This window comes from Nicotiana sylvestris, chromosome 3 (assembly GCF_000393655.2).
Source record: "Nicotiana sylvestris chromosome 3, ASM39365v2, whole genome shotgun sequence".
NCBI lineage: Eukaryota > Viridiplantae > Streptophyta > Magnoliopsida > Solanales > Solanaceae > Nicotiana > Nicotiana sylvestris.
This window is the reverse complement of record NC_091059.1, coordinates 50,967,446-50,983,604: the sequence shown is the minus strand read 5'-3', so window position 1 is coordinate 50,983,604 and position 16,159 is coordinate 50,967,446.

Genomic DNA, 16,159 nt, shown 5'->3' with positions numbered 1-16,159 from the left:
TGGATTGAACGGGTAAGTGGCAGGTTTAAAGAATAGGTTTTGGGTCGGTTCAGATTGTAATTGGGTCGGGGTAATTGGGCTTCAATTGGGGTTCAAATCAGGCTATAATTGAAATAAAATGGGGCTAATATTTAAATAGCCAATTTTCCTATTTGATTTATAAAAATAATAAAATAGTTTTTGTAAATAAATTAAAGGTACTAAAATGATTTATGGTACATAATTATCAAATTAAAAATACTGGACTTAATATAAACACAATTAAATCTAAAAGAGGCTAAAATTGTAATTATATGCAATTTAGCCTTAAAAATACTAAATCAATTATAAAAAAAAATATGCAAAAAATACCTTAGCTATATTTTAGTATAAATATGAGATTCCAATAAATAAATCACCAAAAAATGATAATTTTGGAAATATTATTAGGTTTTTTTATGAGTAAAATTGGGGAATAAATTGGTTTTAAAATCTTTAAAAATTACAAAAAAATAATAACACAATTGAACATACTTATATATTCCTACACATGCTATTTTGAAAGTATTTTGCATATAAAAATATACAGGAAAAATTGGGTTTCAACATCTGCCCCTCTTTACCCGGGAAGGATGAAAGAGTTATCGGATAAAGATATGATGGCAAATTTTGACCGAGCGAAATGGTTCTAAGAGGATTAGGCCACGCCCTAGCTTCTGGGCTGCCTACATATCCCTGGTTTTACAAGAATCAGGCCATATGTAGTTCGGGACCTGTCGGCGGCGTATGCTGATAGAGCCTTTCGAGAACCGACGCGATATCTGGGACTGGGGAATGGTTAAGGTTTGATATGGCTGCGGGAACTGGAGCAGGATCGCTCCTGCCAAGATGGTCGTTGCTCACCGGTTTACCCCCAAATAATCAATACAAGCATATATTGTGCATAAGTTTAAACATGATGCAATTTCCCGTCGGACCATGAAGGTTGTCTTTGGATGGTTAGGATGACGTCCTTAGACCATGGTGTCCTGGGCCATGAAGCATATAATAAAGGATTCGCAGGCCATGAAATGATTCTCTCGGGATATGAGGATGATGCCTCTGAACCATTATGCCTTTGAATAATGATATGCAAAAGATCAAAAGGGATCCTCAGGCCATGACATGGTGTTCTCAAGCTATGAAAATGGTGCCTTCGAACGATGACGCCTTTGGATAATTTGGCAATCTTTCAGCCCATGAGATGCAGTATTTGGCGATCTTTCAGCCCATGCGAATGTAGTAGGTGGCGATCTTTCAGCCATGCAAATGTTGATGAAGTGGAAATCTTTCAGCCATGCAAATGTAGATAAAGTGACGATCTTTTAGCCATGCAAATATTGATAAAGTTGTGATCTTTCAGCCATGCAAATGTGGATGAAGTGGCAATCTTTCAGCCATGTAAATGTAGATGAGGTGGCGATCTTTCAACCATGCAATGTAGTAAGTGGCGATCTTTCAGCCATGCAAATATAGATAAGATGGCAATCTTTCAGCCATGCGAATGTAAATAAGGTGGAGATCTTTCAGCCATGCGAATGTACATAAGGTGGCGATCTTTCAGTCATGCGAATATAAATAAGGTGGCAATTTTTTAGCCATGCAATGCAGATGGACATAGCGTTTAGTCTCGGAAGACAGAATGGTAGCCTTATGCAATGCAGAAATGCAGATAGAGACATTGTTTAGTCTCGAAAGGCAGAATGGTAGCCTTATGCAAGAAATAAAATAGCAAATGGTAACAAAGCTTTCTTAGCTAATAGTGGATTGCGATATTGTGATTGCCGGAGACATTGTGACATATAGAATATCATTGGTGTGTGTGGATAGCAAATGTTGGTAAGTGGCAACGATTACGAGAGTTGTATTCTTGAATAATGTTTGTCCCACGAGTGTATAGTATGTTTGATGATTTCGCAGTCCAAGTGCCTGCATCCAAAGAAAAATCGTGAGTTTGTAAAGGGGAGGTTAGTTCGTATCCCCGCTGGCTTTGCTTGACCTGCTCGGCTCTGATCTGGTGATACTGTACGTATCATTGGGGTAGCGTTGCTAAACAAAGCAATTTCAGTAATATGCATGATTTTGTAAAAAATATGACATAATAATAATAATTTTTTTAGATGAGCCGACAACTCTGACATGGTTCGAGACATAGCAACCTCTCTTGCTACAGAATTTTGAGGGTCCTCCTCAAAATTCTGCCCCAGTTTAATGGGTTGATGCTTCTGGCTGTTGCTTGCGACAATTGGCTGAAATTGCTTTGGAATTTTGAGGGTCCTCCTCAAGATTCTGCCCCAATTTCCAATTGCAAGGGGGAAGTGAAAATTTTATTGAATTGTGACTGAACACATAGGGCTGCCTACATATCCCCTCTTAAACGGGAATCAAGTCAGGCGTAGTTCAATTTACATCATATAAAGGAAGCATAAAGATTACACATATTAATGCTTGACTGCATCTGAATTAATCGGCTTTGGCCAAACTTCTCCGTCCATTTCTGCAAGTATGAGGTCTCCTCCTATCAGAGCCCGGTAAACCATGTATGGACCCTGCCAGTTGGGAGAGAACTTCCCTTTGGCTTCGTCTTGAAGTGGAAAAATTTTCTTTAACACCAACTGCCCCGGTGTGAACTGTCTTGGCTTGACTCTTTTATTGAAGGCTTTGGACATTCTATTCTGATAGAGTTGACCATGGCAAGCTGCGTTCATTCTCTTTCTGTCTATACGGGCTAGTTGCTCATAACGACTTTTCACCCATTTTGCGTCGTCGAGCTCAGCTTCTTGTATGATCCTTAGGGAAGGAATTTGTACGTCGACACGAAAGACTGTTTCCGTACCATAGACCAGCATATAGGGGGTTGCCCCGGTTGATGTGCGGACTGTGGTGCGATACCCTAATAGAGCAAATGATAACTTCTCATGCCACTGTTTATGCTTCTCTATCATTTTCCTCAATATCTTCTTGATATTCTTGTTGGCGGCTTCCAAAGCTCCATCCATTTGAGGCCTGTAGGTTGTGGAATTCTTGTGTCTGATCTTGAAAGTTTCACACATAGCTTTCATCAAGTCACTATTGAGGTTGGAGCCATTATCAGTAATGATCGACTCTGGAATCCCGTATTGACAAACAATGCTGTCATGGACAAAGTCCGCCATGACTTTCTTAGTTACTACTCTGTAAGATGCTGCTTCTACCCACTTGGTGAAATAGTCGATGGCTACTAAGATAAACCTGTGTCCATTGGAGGAGGCAGGCTCGATTGGTCCAATAACGTCTATTCCCCAGACGGCGTATGGCCACGGTGAGCTTGTTGCATTAAGCTCATTTGGAGGTACCTTTATCATGTCTGCATATATCTGACAGTGGTGGCATTTCTGGACATTCTGGATGCAGTCTGTTTCTATAGTCATCCAAAAGTAACCAACCCGGAGTGTCTTCTTTGCTAAGATAAAACCGTTTATATGTGGACCGCAGGTCCCAGCATGAATCTCCTCTAGTAGCTTGGATGCTTCTTGTGCGTCGACACACATTAATAATCCCAAGTCAGGAGTCCTCCTATACAAGATTCCTCCATTATGAAAGAATTTGTTGGACAATCTCCGGAGTGTGCATTTCTGAGTAGGATTTGCAAGTTTTTGGTATTCGCCTTTTGCCAAATATTCTTTGATATCATGAAACCAAGGCTTTCTGTCTGCTTCTTCTTCAACATGGAAGCTGGCTGGTCATGGATCTTTACTGGAATGGGGTCAATGAAATTCTTGTCTGGATGTTGTATCATAGATGACAGGGTAGCCAATGCTTCGGCAAACTCATTTCGGACTCTGGGAACATGCTGGAACTTCGTCCTCGTGAACCTCTTTCTTAATTCCTGTACCTCATGCAGGTACAGGAGTATCTTGGAGTTCTTGGTCACCCATTCTTCTTGGACCTGATGTATGAGTAGGTTTGAATCTCCGATCACTAACAACTCTTGAATGTTCATGTCAATAGCCATCTTGAGCCCTACGATGCAAGCTTCGTATTCAGCCATATTGTTGGTGCACAGGAACCTGAATTTTTTAGACACCGGATGATGCTGACCGATTTCTGATACCAGGACTGCTCCTATACCAACTCCTTTGAAATTTGATGCTCCACCGAAAAACAATCTCCAACCATCATAGGATTCTGTAATGTCCTCTCCTATGAACGATACCTCTTCATCAGAAAAATATGTTTTCAGGGGTTCATATTCTCTATCCACGGGATTTTTAGCAAGGTGATCTGCCAATGCCTGTCCCTTGATCGCTTTCTGAGTTACGTAAACAATGTCGAACTCACTCAACAGGATTTTCCACTTGGCTAGATTGGCAGTAGGCATGGGCTTCTGAAAGATGTACTTCAAAGGATCCATCCTTGATATGAGATATGTAGTATAGACACAGAAGTAATGCCTCGGCTTCTGAGATACCCAAGTCAAAGCACAACAAGTGCGCTGTAACAGAGAATACCGGGCCTCGTACGGGGTGAACTTCTTACTGGGGTAATAGATGGCCTGCTCCTTCCTCCCCGTTTCGGCATGCTGCCCCAGAACGCAACCGAAAGCTCCATCCAATACTGCAAGGTAGAGTAATAATGGTCTACCTAGCTCAGGCTGGACTAAAACTGGTGATGTTGATAGGTATTCCTTGATCCTGTCGAAAGCTTTTTGGCAGTCATCAGTCCATTTGGTAAAGGCGTCCTTCTTCAACATCTCAAAGATTGGCTCACAGATAATTGTTGACTGTGCTATTAATTGGCTGATGTAGTTAAGCCTTCCCAAGAAATTCATCACATCCTTCTTGTTCTTTGGCGGTGGTAGTTTTTGAATGGCTTTGACTTTTGATGGATCCAGTTCTATTCCTCGGCGACTCACAATAAACCCAAGTAATTTTCCAGCAGAAATGCACACTTCGCGGGATTCAATTTTAGGTTGTACCTTCGCAGTCGATATAGATTCCGGTAGTCGATATACCCAAGTAAGATTCCGGTAGTCGATATAGACTCTAACCTTCTCATCCTTCTTTAGCACCGGCACAATGTTGGCTAACCATGTCGGGTATTCTACTACCCTGAGAACCTTTGTTTTGACCTGCTTAGTGACTTCTTCCTTGATTTCCAAACTCATATTTGGCTTGAACTTTCTGAGCTTTTGCTTTACTAGTGGACATGTTGGATCGGTTGCCAGTTTGTGAACCACAATATATGTACTCAGACCAGTCATGTCAACATACGACTAGGCGAATATGTCCTTATATTCTCTTAGAAATTCTGTGTATTCCTTCTTTTCTGACGGCGATAAGTGAACGCTGATTCGTGTTTCTTTGACGTTTTCTGCATCTCCCAGGTTGATAGTCTCAGTTTCATCCAGGTTGGACTTTGGTCTGTTTTCAAAATTCTCAACTTCTTTAACAATCTATTGTGGTATGTCATCTTTCTCTGAATCTATGTTCGTTTGTTGCATTGTCTCGTTGCATGTCACAGTCATTGGTTCACCAAGATAAGTAATAGTAATGTTGTATAAGTAAAGTAATAAGAGAAAAATAATAATGAGCATGGATTCATAAAAAATGCTTTGATAAATTGCATAATCATTTTGAAAATTGGAGATCTTATTGCGAGAATTGAAAATATGCGAAAAATAAAATCTTTTAGTAAAGGAAACAATGCTTGTTTTAGCCTTACTACCCCGAGGCTCGTCGAGCTCTGGTTGTCCTGATGGTCCAGTTATTGAGGCGTGCCCCTCTACTTACATCCTATATGGAAGGGCCTTCCTCCCCCTCCTCTTCGAGAACAACACAACAGTCCATGTCATTATCTTTTAAGAACAAGTTTTTCACCGCTGGTAGTGCTTCTTCTTCATCTGACCCATAAATAATATCGGCCGGTTGGAAGGTCTGCTCCAGATGTAGTATTGGCTGCTCCAGTGGATAGTAAGGACCGCGCCATGGTGGCGACCAGTTGTTGTATTCTTCCCAGATGTACTCGTATCCCAGACCGAAAGTAGTGCCATATTTCTTGAGCTTTATGCATTTAGCGTTTCCTTGAAGGTTATTTCTAAGTCCCTTTCCAATTTCGTACCCACTCCAATTCAGTATACCCTCGATCTTGTTATCCCACTATTTGTCTTTGTTAATAGCATTTACCAGTTCAATGGGATGGTAGGTCTCTCCATCCAACTTCTTTCTTCCTTCGATTGACAGAATAGTCTGGCGACTGTATATAGGGTTTCTACTATCACTGTGAATAATCACCTCTTGATGATTCCATTTGAATTTTACTGCCTGATGCAGTGTTAATGCTACAGCCCCAGCGGCATGGTTCCATGGCCATCCCAATAGCAGATTTTAAGATGCTGGCATGTCTATCACTTGGAAATTAACATCGAACCAAGTGGGTCCCATTTGCAAACACAGACTAATCTCCCTAATGGTGGACCTTTAAGAACTATCGAAAGCTTTCACATTGATAGCTCCGTCATTTATCTCGTGTAGTCCTTTACCCAACTTCTTAAGTGTTACCAGTGGATAGATGTTGAGGCTAGACCCTCCATCGATCAGGATTCTAGTGATAAAATAGTCCACGCATTACATGGTGATGTGCAGTGCCTTATTGTTCCCCAAACCTCCAGGTTGTAGCTCGTCCTCATAAAATGTGATCTTATGACTTTCCAATACTTATCCTACCATGTTATCCATTTCTTCGCCAGTGATGTTGCTCGGTATATATGCTTCACTCAGCACCTTCAATAGAGTGTTCTTATGCGCCTCAGAATTTTATAGCAAATCAAGAATGGAGATTTGTGCCGACGTTTTGTTCAACTGGTCGATGACCGAGTACTCCTTGGCCTGTATCTTTCTCCAAAGATTGTCTTGACCTGTCTCAATAATGGGTGACCAGTTGGAGGCCTGCTTGCTTGACTCAGCTAAATGTTCTGGGTATAAACCCTACCAGTTCTCGTCATACCCTATGCCGCAATGGTTTCCTCGAACCTAACCTTGACTTTCCTCCTTGCCTCGGCTGTATAGTCCCATGGTATAGCCTTCGTATGGAATGGCATCATGGTCGACATCTCCACTGGGATTGGCGTGGCTATCTTTACTCTGAACGGAGCATGTGCCTTGGGTGGTAAGACTGCCACTTCAAATAGTGTAGGTGCATTTGCTGGAGACACGAATTCGACCTCAATTGGCGCTGGTGTTTTTGCGGATGACATTGCTTCAAACTCAAGTGGCACAGACATGTTTACCTCAGCATCCCCAGAGGGCTGAATTTGGACTACGATCGGATTGAGAGAAACCATTGGCTTCTTTGGGTCATCACCTTCTGCTATCAACCCGATTAAACCCTCGAGATCCCAATAGGTTCAGCAATGGTTGTATATTGTTTCGGGGGTCTGCGATCAAAATTTGGTCGAGGTTTAGGGAAATTTTGGCATGCAGGAGGTGATTGATAGTGGGATGGTTGAGCATTGTAGGTTTGGTAGACATGTGCGGGTTGGGAATATCTGGGAGAAGTAGGCTGATATGTGGGAGGTGGATGTGATTGATAAGGTGGCGGTGGAGCTTGGTAAGACGGTGAGGGTGCTTGGTAGTTCGGAGTAGTCTCACGACCTAAATCGATGGGCCGATACGGCCACCCGGTACCTTACTCAACCGAGTACCAACGTAACATATCTTTCTTATTACATTATCATATACACATGACATACGGGCCTAATAGGGCAACATGATCTTTTATAAACTCAAAACATAGACCGACAAGGCCGTACAATCTTTCACGTACAAGACATATGTCTACGAGCCTCTAAGAGTACACAAATGTCATAAAGGTCGGGATAGAGTCCCGCCATACTAAACAATACACGTTTAAATCATACTAACCAAATAAGAAACTCCAAAGCAAATGGAGCGTAACAACATCTTCCACTGAGCTGATAGACTACTTGGAGGGCTCTCGACCTATCTATCGGGACATGCGGGCATAAAACGCAGCGTCCCCATACAAAAGGGATGTCAGTACGAATATTGTACCGAGTATGTAAGGAACATAAATAAGTACATAACAGACATGGAAGAAATATAGTACTTGACTCAACCTGTAAGTCTGAATAGCTCTGTAAATCATGAAATACTTTTAGCATCATGCATATGTGTATGAATGTTATGTCGTGCATAGGTACATGTCTCATAACATCATCAGCCTCTGAGGGCATCCCATCATATCATATCAGCCATTATGGGCAAAATCATCATCGTATACCAGCTGATCAGGTGGTGGTGCGTATATAACGCCATAACCTTTCCCATATCCCATATACATATATATTCATACATATATACACTTATATAACGCCTTTTGAATCATATCCCATATACATATATATACATACATATATATGCGTATATAACGCCATTTGAATACATACCCATATATGCGTATATAACGCCGTTTGAATCATATTTCAGCCACTGTGGGCAACATCATCATCATATACCAGCTGATCAGGTGGTGGTGCGTATATAACGCCGTAACCTTTTCCCATATCCCATATACATATATTTACATATATACGCGTATATAACGTCATCTGGTCATGGGTCAATGCACATGAATGTAATGCATGAAATGTACGTCAATAAAATCATTCGGAATATCATAAGACCATTTTACCTCTTGAGCAATATCATAAAGTAACATCTTTTCAACTTTCGCATTTTTCTGAGACCCATGAGCAGATGATAAAATATTATAACACATTAAAATTAAAGAATATAGATATTTCTATTACTTCTATGAATAGAGTCACTTATGGAATTTGTGCATTGTCACATATCGTTCGTATCGTATGGATCATGCCAAAAAAAAGGGAGGGCCTTAACATACCTAGAGAACCAAGCATCATACGATTCGTCAACGAATTTTAGTGGTAAAATTGTTGATAAAAATCCCATTTTTGCTGACCCAAAATCACATAACTTGCAATTGAATTTCTTGTCAAGTAACACAGTTGAAGCTTTTATATCACCATGTACTATAAGGAGTGTGCAATTATCACATAAATATTCAATAGCTTTAGCAAGTTGAAATGCTACAGCCATACAATTTTTTTCCATTACATTTTCCTAGCATCAATACCATGTAATGTCTCCTATAAAGTTCCATTTGAAATATACTCAAATACCAACACCACTTCTTCTCCATTATCACAATATCCAAGAATTTTGACTATGTTTTCATGTTGTCTTGCCACCTATCACTCTTTATTAAGAGTTACAAACAGAATACATGGGGGGCTGCCACGTTAAGGGAGAGTTGATGAATCTTATTTCTTAATTATTATTTAACTAAGTAATGACTTGTTACCCGGTAATTAATTAATTGCCCGTAAAATTAAGAATTATTCCCACTTACTTAAAATATTACTCACTTTTAACATATCTTATACACCTCACTATTATGGCCATGTAGTATCTTGTGTGGCACTAGTCCATAAATACCGGGTATTTTAGCTCGGGCCGTATTTTATCTCAAAATGTCAAACTTTGACAAAATTTATTTTCTTAGACTTGCTCCCCCTTTCACCTTCATGAATTTACTAATCACTTGTGAAATAGCATAATCCTTATAATTCCCAAATAAACTTTTTCTTGGACTGATGTCAATTACCTTACGACAAATTCAACGTAAAATACAGCAGGGTGCAACATCGTCGTAACTTATTACTGCAAAGCGTAACATCACAGTAATGTAATACTACACAATGCAACACTGTCATAACTTATTAACGCGAGACATAATATTCACATAATATTGTGGGGCGTAACATCATTCCCCCCTTTGGAACATTCGTCCTCGAATGTTGACTAATGCTCTTATCATTTTCGTAACTTATAGCTCTTGTGAATACATTAATATTGTTCTTATCATTTAAGCAGTTGCTCTGTGAATAAATCCAAAGTCTAAGGTATTCCCCCCTTTAGTCGTTTTGCTCATATCATGACCTGTGGTCGAAATCTTTCTAATCTCGCAACTGTTGCTACCTCCTGTCATGCAACCTGTATGACCCTAGCTTTGTAAGTGCGCTTATACAATTCATTTTTCCTTTTTCCTTTTAGCTTTTAGTCAATCTCTAGGCCATGCTTTGTAAACATATACAAGGCTTAATAGGATGCCTCTCTGGGCGTCTATAGGTATATTGAAGTCCTTTGCTCGATACTTTGTTGAATTCACGAATATTTCTATATCTCATCGCATCGGTCCGTTTAGCCATCCGTATGAATTTACTGCCATAACTCTTACTTTAATTTATCGTTGCTGAGGCCTATTACAAAATCCCAGCTTACTCTCGTTGCTTATTTCATATGTATAAATTTACATCCTTTAATGCTTCATTACTACTGCTCATCTTTAAAATGACGGCCTAATCTCATCTTATACTTTGTGGCTTTTGTCCATCCATTGTTGATTCACCTAAATATTGATCTACAATATACTACTAGTAACTTGAAACATCTTAAGTAATACTTTGCCGCTAGGGCTTACGTTGCATTGAGGAATATTTGAAGTGATTCCCATAATCGTATTTCATAGTGTCTCAATGTGATTCACCTTATGGGGTATCTTAATTTCGTACCGTCCGCGAAATCTTGTTCTCCTCCTCTTCTTCTATTTTTTTTTCAAATCATTATTCAAACGAAGGCCCAAACTTCATCCTTTATCTGTGACAACTATACCCTCATTTTATTACTGGATCAGCATTTCATTCTTTCTAAATGCCATTTGTCTTTGACTTCTTTGAGTTCATTCAGACTATACTAAGCTTTATATAACATAGAAAAATCATATGCTCTTCTTGTTTTCATGGGCTTAATTCTAAGGACTTATCCATTTTGTTACTTTCCCATTCGCATATTCTTATCCATGCTCCTGTCTTCTAGAACCTTGTTGCTTCACCATACAATAACTTGTGACCTACACATCTCTATTTATATTACTTTCAACCTTTCAACTTGCTTGCATCATAGACTTCCTTATGTCATTTGGAACATCAAGCGATATATCACATCGTCTCTAATTTTTCTTTACTCTCTTAGTCAAGTTTTTCGATACCTAGACCATAGGCTGGAATGTATGCTACTAACGATGCCGCTATCATTCCTAGATATTGAATCTCAGCACATCTAACCTTCTATCCGAAGTTTGGACTATTCACATATTTTGCCTTTGAGTATCTCGTATGTTATTCACCTTTACCTTACTTACTTTAAAATCTCGCATCATATCTTCTATCTCTTTCCTGACCTCCCTTCCACCTAGGTGTAATTCATCTCCATAACTTTAGGTTCTATTATAATACCCGCACCTCTGGTACATACACAATTCGGTGGGAGCTTCGTACTGACTTCTTATGAGGCTGGTACTTCCTCTAACTGGCTTCCTTGTAGAGTCATTATAGATTATAGTTGTTGTGTTATTTCTCTAAAACATTTGATATTAAGAGTGGTTCTGTCATGTTCTCAAGCACAACTTCTATAATTTTTCTAGGTCCAATAATCAGACTCTTGATTTACTTGGGTGATGTGATTCTTTAGCTTCCTCTTCATTCCGATCAGCCTTTATGTAGGTTAAAGCTACCTTCCGATTTGTGGCTCATGGTATCAGTTATTACCTTAGCCTTTCATGGGCGTTATGGAATATCCATGATACAATCCTTTAATAATTCAATCATTTATCTATGCCCTGGGCATAATTCGTTCTTTTAACTTATACCGGAATCTTCTATGGCTATATGATTGTCAACAAATAGGGTGCCTCGATAATGCTCCAAAATCTTGAGTGTATCCATAACATACTAACTCTGGATCATTGATCAAATAAGTCTTTCGTTCCATCTTGGCTTTATTTCAACGTGAGCTATTACTTTTCTTGGTCTTTCTGCCCCCTCATTGTGTCCATACTTAGCTTATCTTAGTGCCCACACTTGCCAGAGTTTTTATACAACTCATATGATCTTGAATATTACTTTTAACTCTTACTTTCTGTTCATTAGCCACTGTAGGTGTCACTTTCCTTTGGAATGCTTACAATGTTGTTGCGAGATTATTGTTACACGACAATTTCCTCTTTAGGTCATTGTGCTTAGGTTGAAGCCTTCTTTCTTATCTCATCAGATAGTCTTTTCTTGTAGTACTTAGGGAGAACCCTTGACTCTACTAAAGCTATGAGCTTATTACGGACCTTTTTTTATGTCCTTACTTGCCTATAATCATCCGTAGTTGCTTACTTTCATGCCCTTATACTTGTATGGTTGCTTCTGAACTGATATTTTGACTGCCTTCCCAGTGGCACTTTCTTTTATCCCCGTAATATTCATACAGTACCTTTAACTACCCCAACTCTTGTTTGAATATGTCTCAAGTATTATAATGATATTCTTTGAGGCTGAATTCTCCATGTTGGGTTCTACTATGTTTATCTTACATGATCTGATGACTCGTCTATAACCCCGTGTTTAGTCATAACTAGGATCTTTCCTGATCAATTATTAACTACTCTTTGGCCCATTATCATGTCAATGTTCCTCGTAATCTTTCTTGGGTTATTTCCTTTGTCTTAACTTATGTCTTGCACTGGCTCCTTATTTATTAATAACAGCTCGGGCATGAACCTTTACTTCCTCTCCTTGACATCGTGCTTGCACAATATTCTTGAATCGTAGTGCATCTGTAAGATTTGGATAAGTGTCATCTCATTCCTCTTTCATTTACCGCATTCTTCCTTTACCATTTCATAGTCACTAGAATCACTTAATTTTGACTTAATGTCACATCACTCCATATTCCTTCCTTTAGGGGTGTACTAAGACTTGGAGCTATGATGACCTGCCTATAGATGGTTTTCCTCTTCATCTTTGGCGTCCTCCCAGATTATCAATGACCCTTACTCACCTTGCGGTAATCCTTTTGTACCAAGGATAACAAAATCCATCGCTCGCGATGGTGACACTTAGTGTAACTGGCACATACAATCTCTTAAGTTTAACTTTGCTCACATTGCTTGCTTTAGGGAAGCATCTTCCTGAATGAACATCGTCTGAATTTCTCATGAACCTTCTTCTTTTGTCCGTCTATTATTGCCGGAATAGAATATGAAATTCATATGATGTCGGCCATTGTCAAGCCACTCAGTCCCTAATTGATATTTAGTTTATCTTGTTTAACAGTCCATACTGATTTCTTTTACTCTGGGGATTAACTTTTCCTTTTGACAATTGCATCAGAGTTGCGAACTTATTTCTCGAAGTGAGGATATAATTTTATGGCCTATATTCTTTCATTGTCTCAAGGCCTGTCATCTTTTGTCTTTCCCTTTAGTCAACTATAAATTCTGTAATACTGTCATCATTTTTTTTGACCTACCATGTATCATATCTTACTCATAATGTTTCATTAACTCTCTTCTCATTTCCCGCTAATATTTCTGCATATCCCTTTTCTTGTGAAAACTTCAACATGACATTCTTTCGCTTTTAGCTCTCTTGATTCATTCATCATCTCTTCAAGTTGCTTAACATTCTTGCTTTACTAGGGGCGCGAGCCATACTAAGGTAATATTTATCCCTTCAAGGATTCCAGTGCCTATCTTTGTATTACTCATATCTAGCGGTACTTTTTTTAGAGTGCACCATCTGGGTGTCTCATAAAGAGATCTATTAGCACATTTGCAATATCCTTCGAAAATGTCAACTGACGCAAACAATTAATCCATAATATCTTCTACTTCTATTAACCCCATAGGGCATATCTGGAATGGGTGCGACCAATTGTATATACCTTTGTTACTATTGAATATAACTCAAAAGCTTATGTTTCTCTGCCTCAATTATAAACGCCATTAACCTTCATTAATTGGGTGCCTCGTACCCTTCTTCATCTTGCTTCTTTTGCTTGTTGAAACTTGTATTTACCTTCTTAATCTCTTATTGTCTTTTACCATAAAGATGAATAGACATTCTTGCCTTAAGGCTTCTTATCAGGAAGCTTACACCTTTCAGTACACCTATGATCTGCTAAAGACCTCATATTTACTTATCGTAAGCATGATACAAAATCAAGTTCCTCTAATTCAACACTTCCACAACAATCTCTCTTTCCAACCTTCTTTCTAGATATGGGTACCATCTTTTTACGAATAGAAGTTTGGGACTTGAATTCTTATAAGTGAGTTTTACCACACAATCTAGAGTAAGAAGAAAGAGTGACAATTTTAAATGCCCTGTAGCCTCCTGCTTATAAGTGTGGTGCACGACATACCCATAAACAAGCCTCTACTATACACGGCTTGTAGACTGCCTAGGACAGAACTGCTCTAATACCACTTTTGTCACGACCTAAACCGATGGGCCGAGACAGGCACCCTGTACCTTACTCAACCGAGTACCAACGTAACATATCTTTCTTATTACATTATCATATACACATGACATACGGGCCTAATAGGGCAACATTATCTTTTATAAACTCAAAACATAGACCGACAAGGCCGTACAATCTTTCACGTACAAGACATATGTCTATAAGCCTCTAAGAGTACATAAATGTCATAAAGGTCGGGATAGAGTCCCGCCATACCAAACAATACACGTTTAAATCATACTAACCAAATAAGCAACTCCGAAGCAAATGGAGTGCACCAACATCTTCCACTAAGCTGATAGCCTACTTGGAGGGATCTCGACCTGTCTATTGGGACTTGCGGGCATGAAACGCAGCATCCCCAAGCAAAAGGGACGTCAATACGAATAACGTACCGAGTATGTAAGGCACATAAATAAGTACATAACAGACATGGAAGAAATATAGTACTTGACTCAACCTGTAAGTCTGAATAGCTCTGTAAATCATGAAACACTTTTAGCATCATGCATATGCGTATGAATGTCATGTCATGCATAGGTACATGTCTCATAACATCATCAGCCTCTGAGGGCATCCCATGATATCATATCGGCCATTGTGGGCAAAATCATCATCGTATACCAACTGATCAGGTGGTGGTGCATATATAATGCCATAACCTTTCCCATATCCTATATACATATATATACATACATATATATGTGTATATAATGCCGTTTGAATCATATTTACATATATACGTGCATATAACGCCATTTTAATCATATTTCATCCACTATGGGCAACATCATCATCATATACCAACTGATCAGGTGGTGGTGCGTATATAATGCCGTAACCTTTTCCCATATCCCATATACATATATTTACATATATACGCGTATATAACGCCATCTGGTCATGGGTCAATGCACATGAATGTAATGCATGAAAAGTACGTCAATAAAATCATTCGGAATGTCATATGACCATTTTGCCTCTTGAGCAATATCATAAAGTAACATCTTTTCAACTTTCGTATATTTCTGAGACCCATGAACAAATGATAAAATATTATGACACATGGAAATTAAAGAACATAGATATTTCTATTACTTCTATGAATAGAGTCACTTATGGAATTTGTGCATTTTACCGTCGCGTTCGTATCGTATGGATCATGCCAAAAAAAATAAAAGGAGGGCCTTAACATACCTGGAGAACCAAGCATCATACAATTCTTCGACGAATTTTGGTGGCAAAATGGTTGATGGAAATCCCATTTTTGCTAATCCAAAATCACATAACTTGCAATTGAATTTCTTGTCAAGTAACACAGTTGAAGCTTTTATATCACCATGTACTGTAGGGAGTGTGCAATTATCACGTAAATATTCAATAGCTTTAGCAAGTTGAAATGCTACAGCCATACAATATTTTTCCATGACATTTTCCTAGCATCAATACCATGTAATGTCTCCTGTAAAGTTCCATTTAAAATATACTTAAATACCAACACCCCTTCTTCTCCATTATCATAATATCCAAGAATTTTTACTATGTTTTCATGTTGTCTTGCCACCTATAACTCTTTATTAAGAGTCACAAACATAATACATGGGGGGCTGCCACGTTAAGGGAGAGTTGATGAATCGTATTCCTTAATTATTAATTAACTAAGTAAAGACCTGTTACCCGGTAATTAATTAATTGCCCGTAAAATT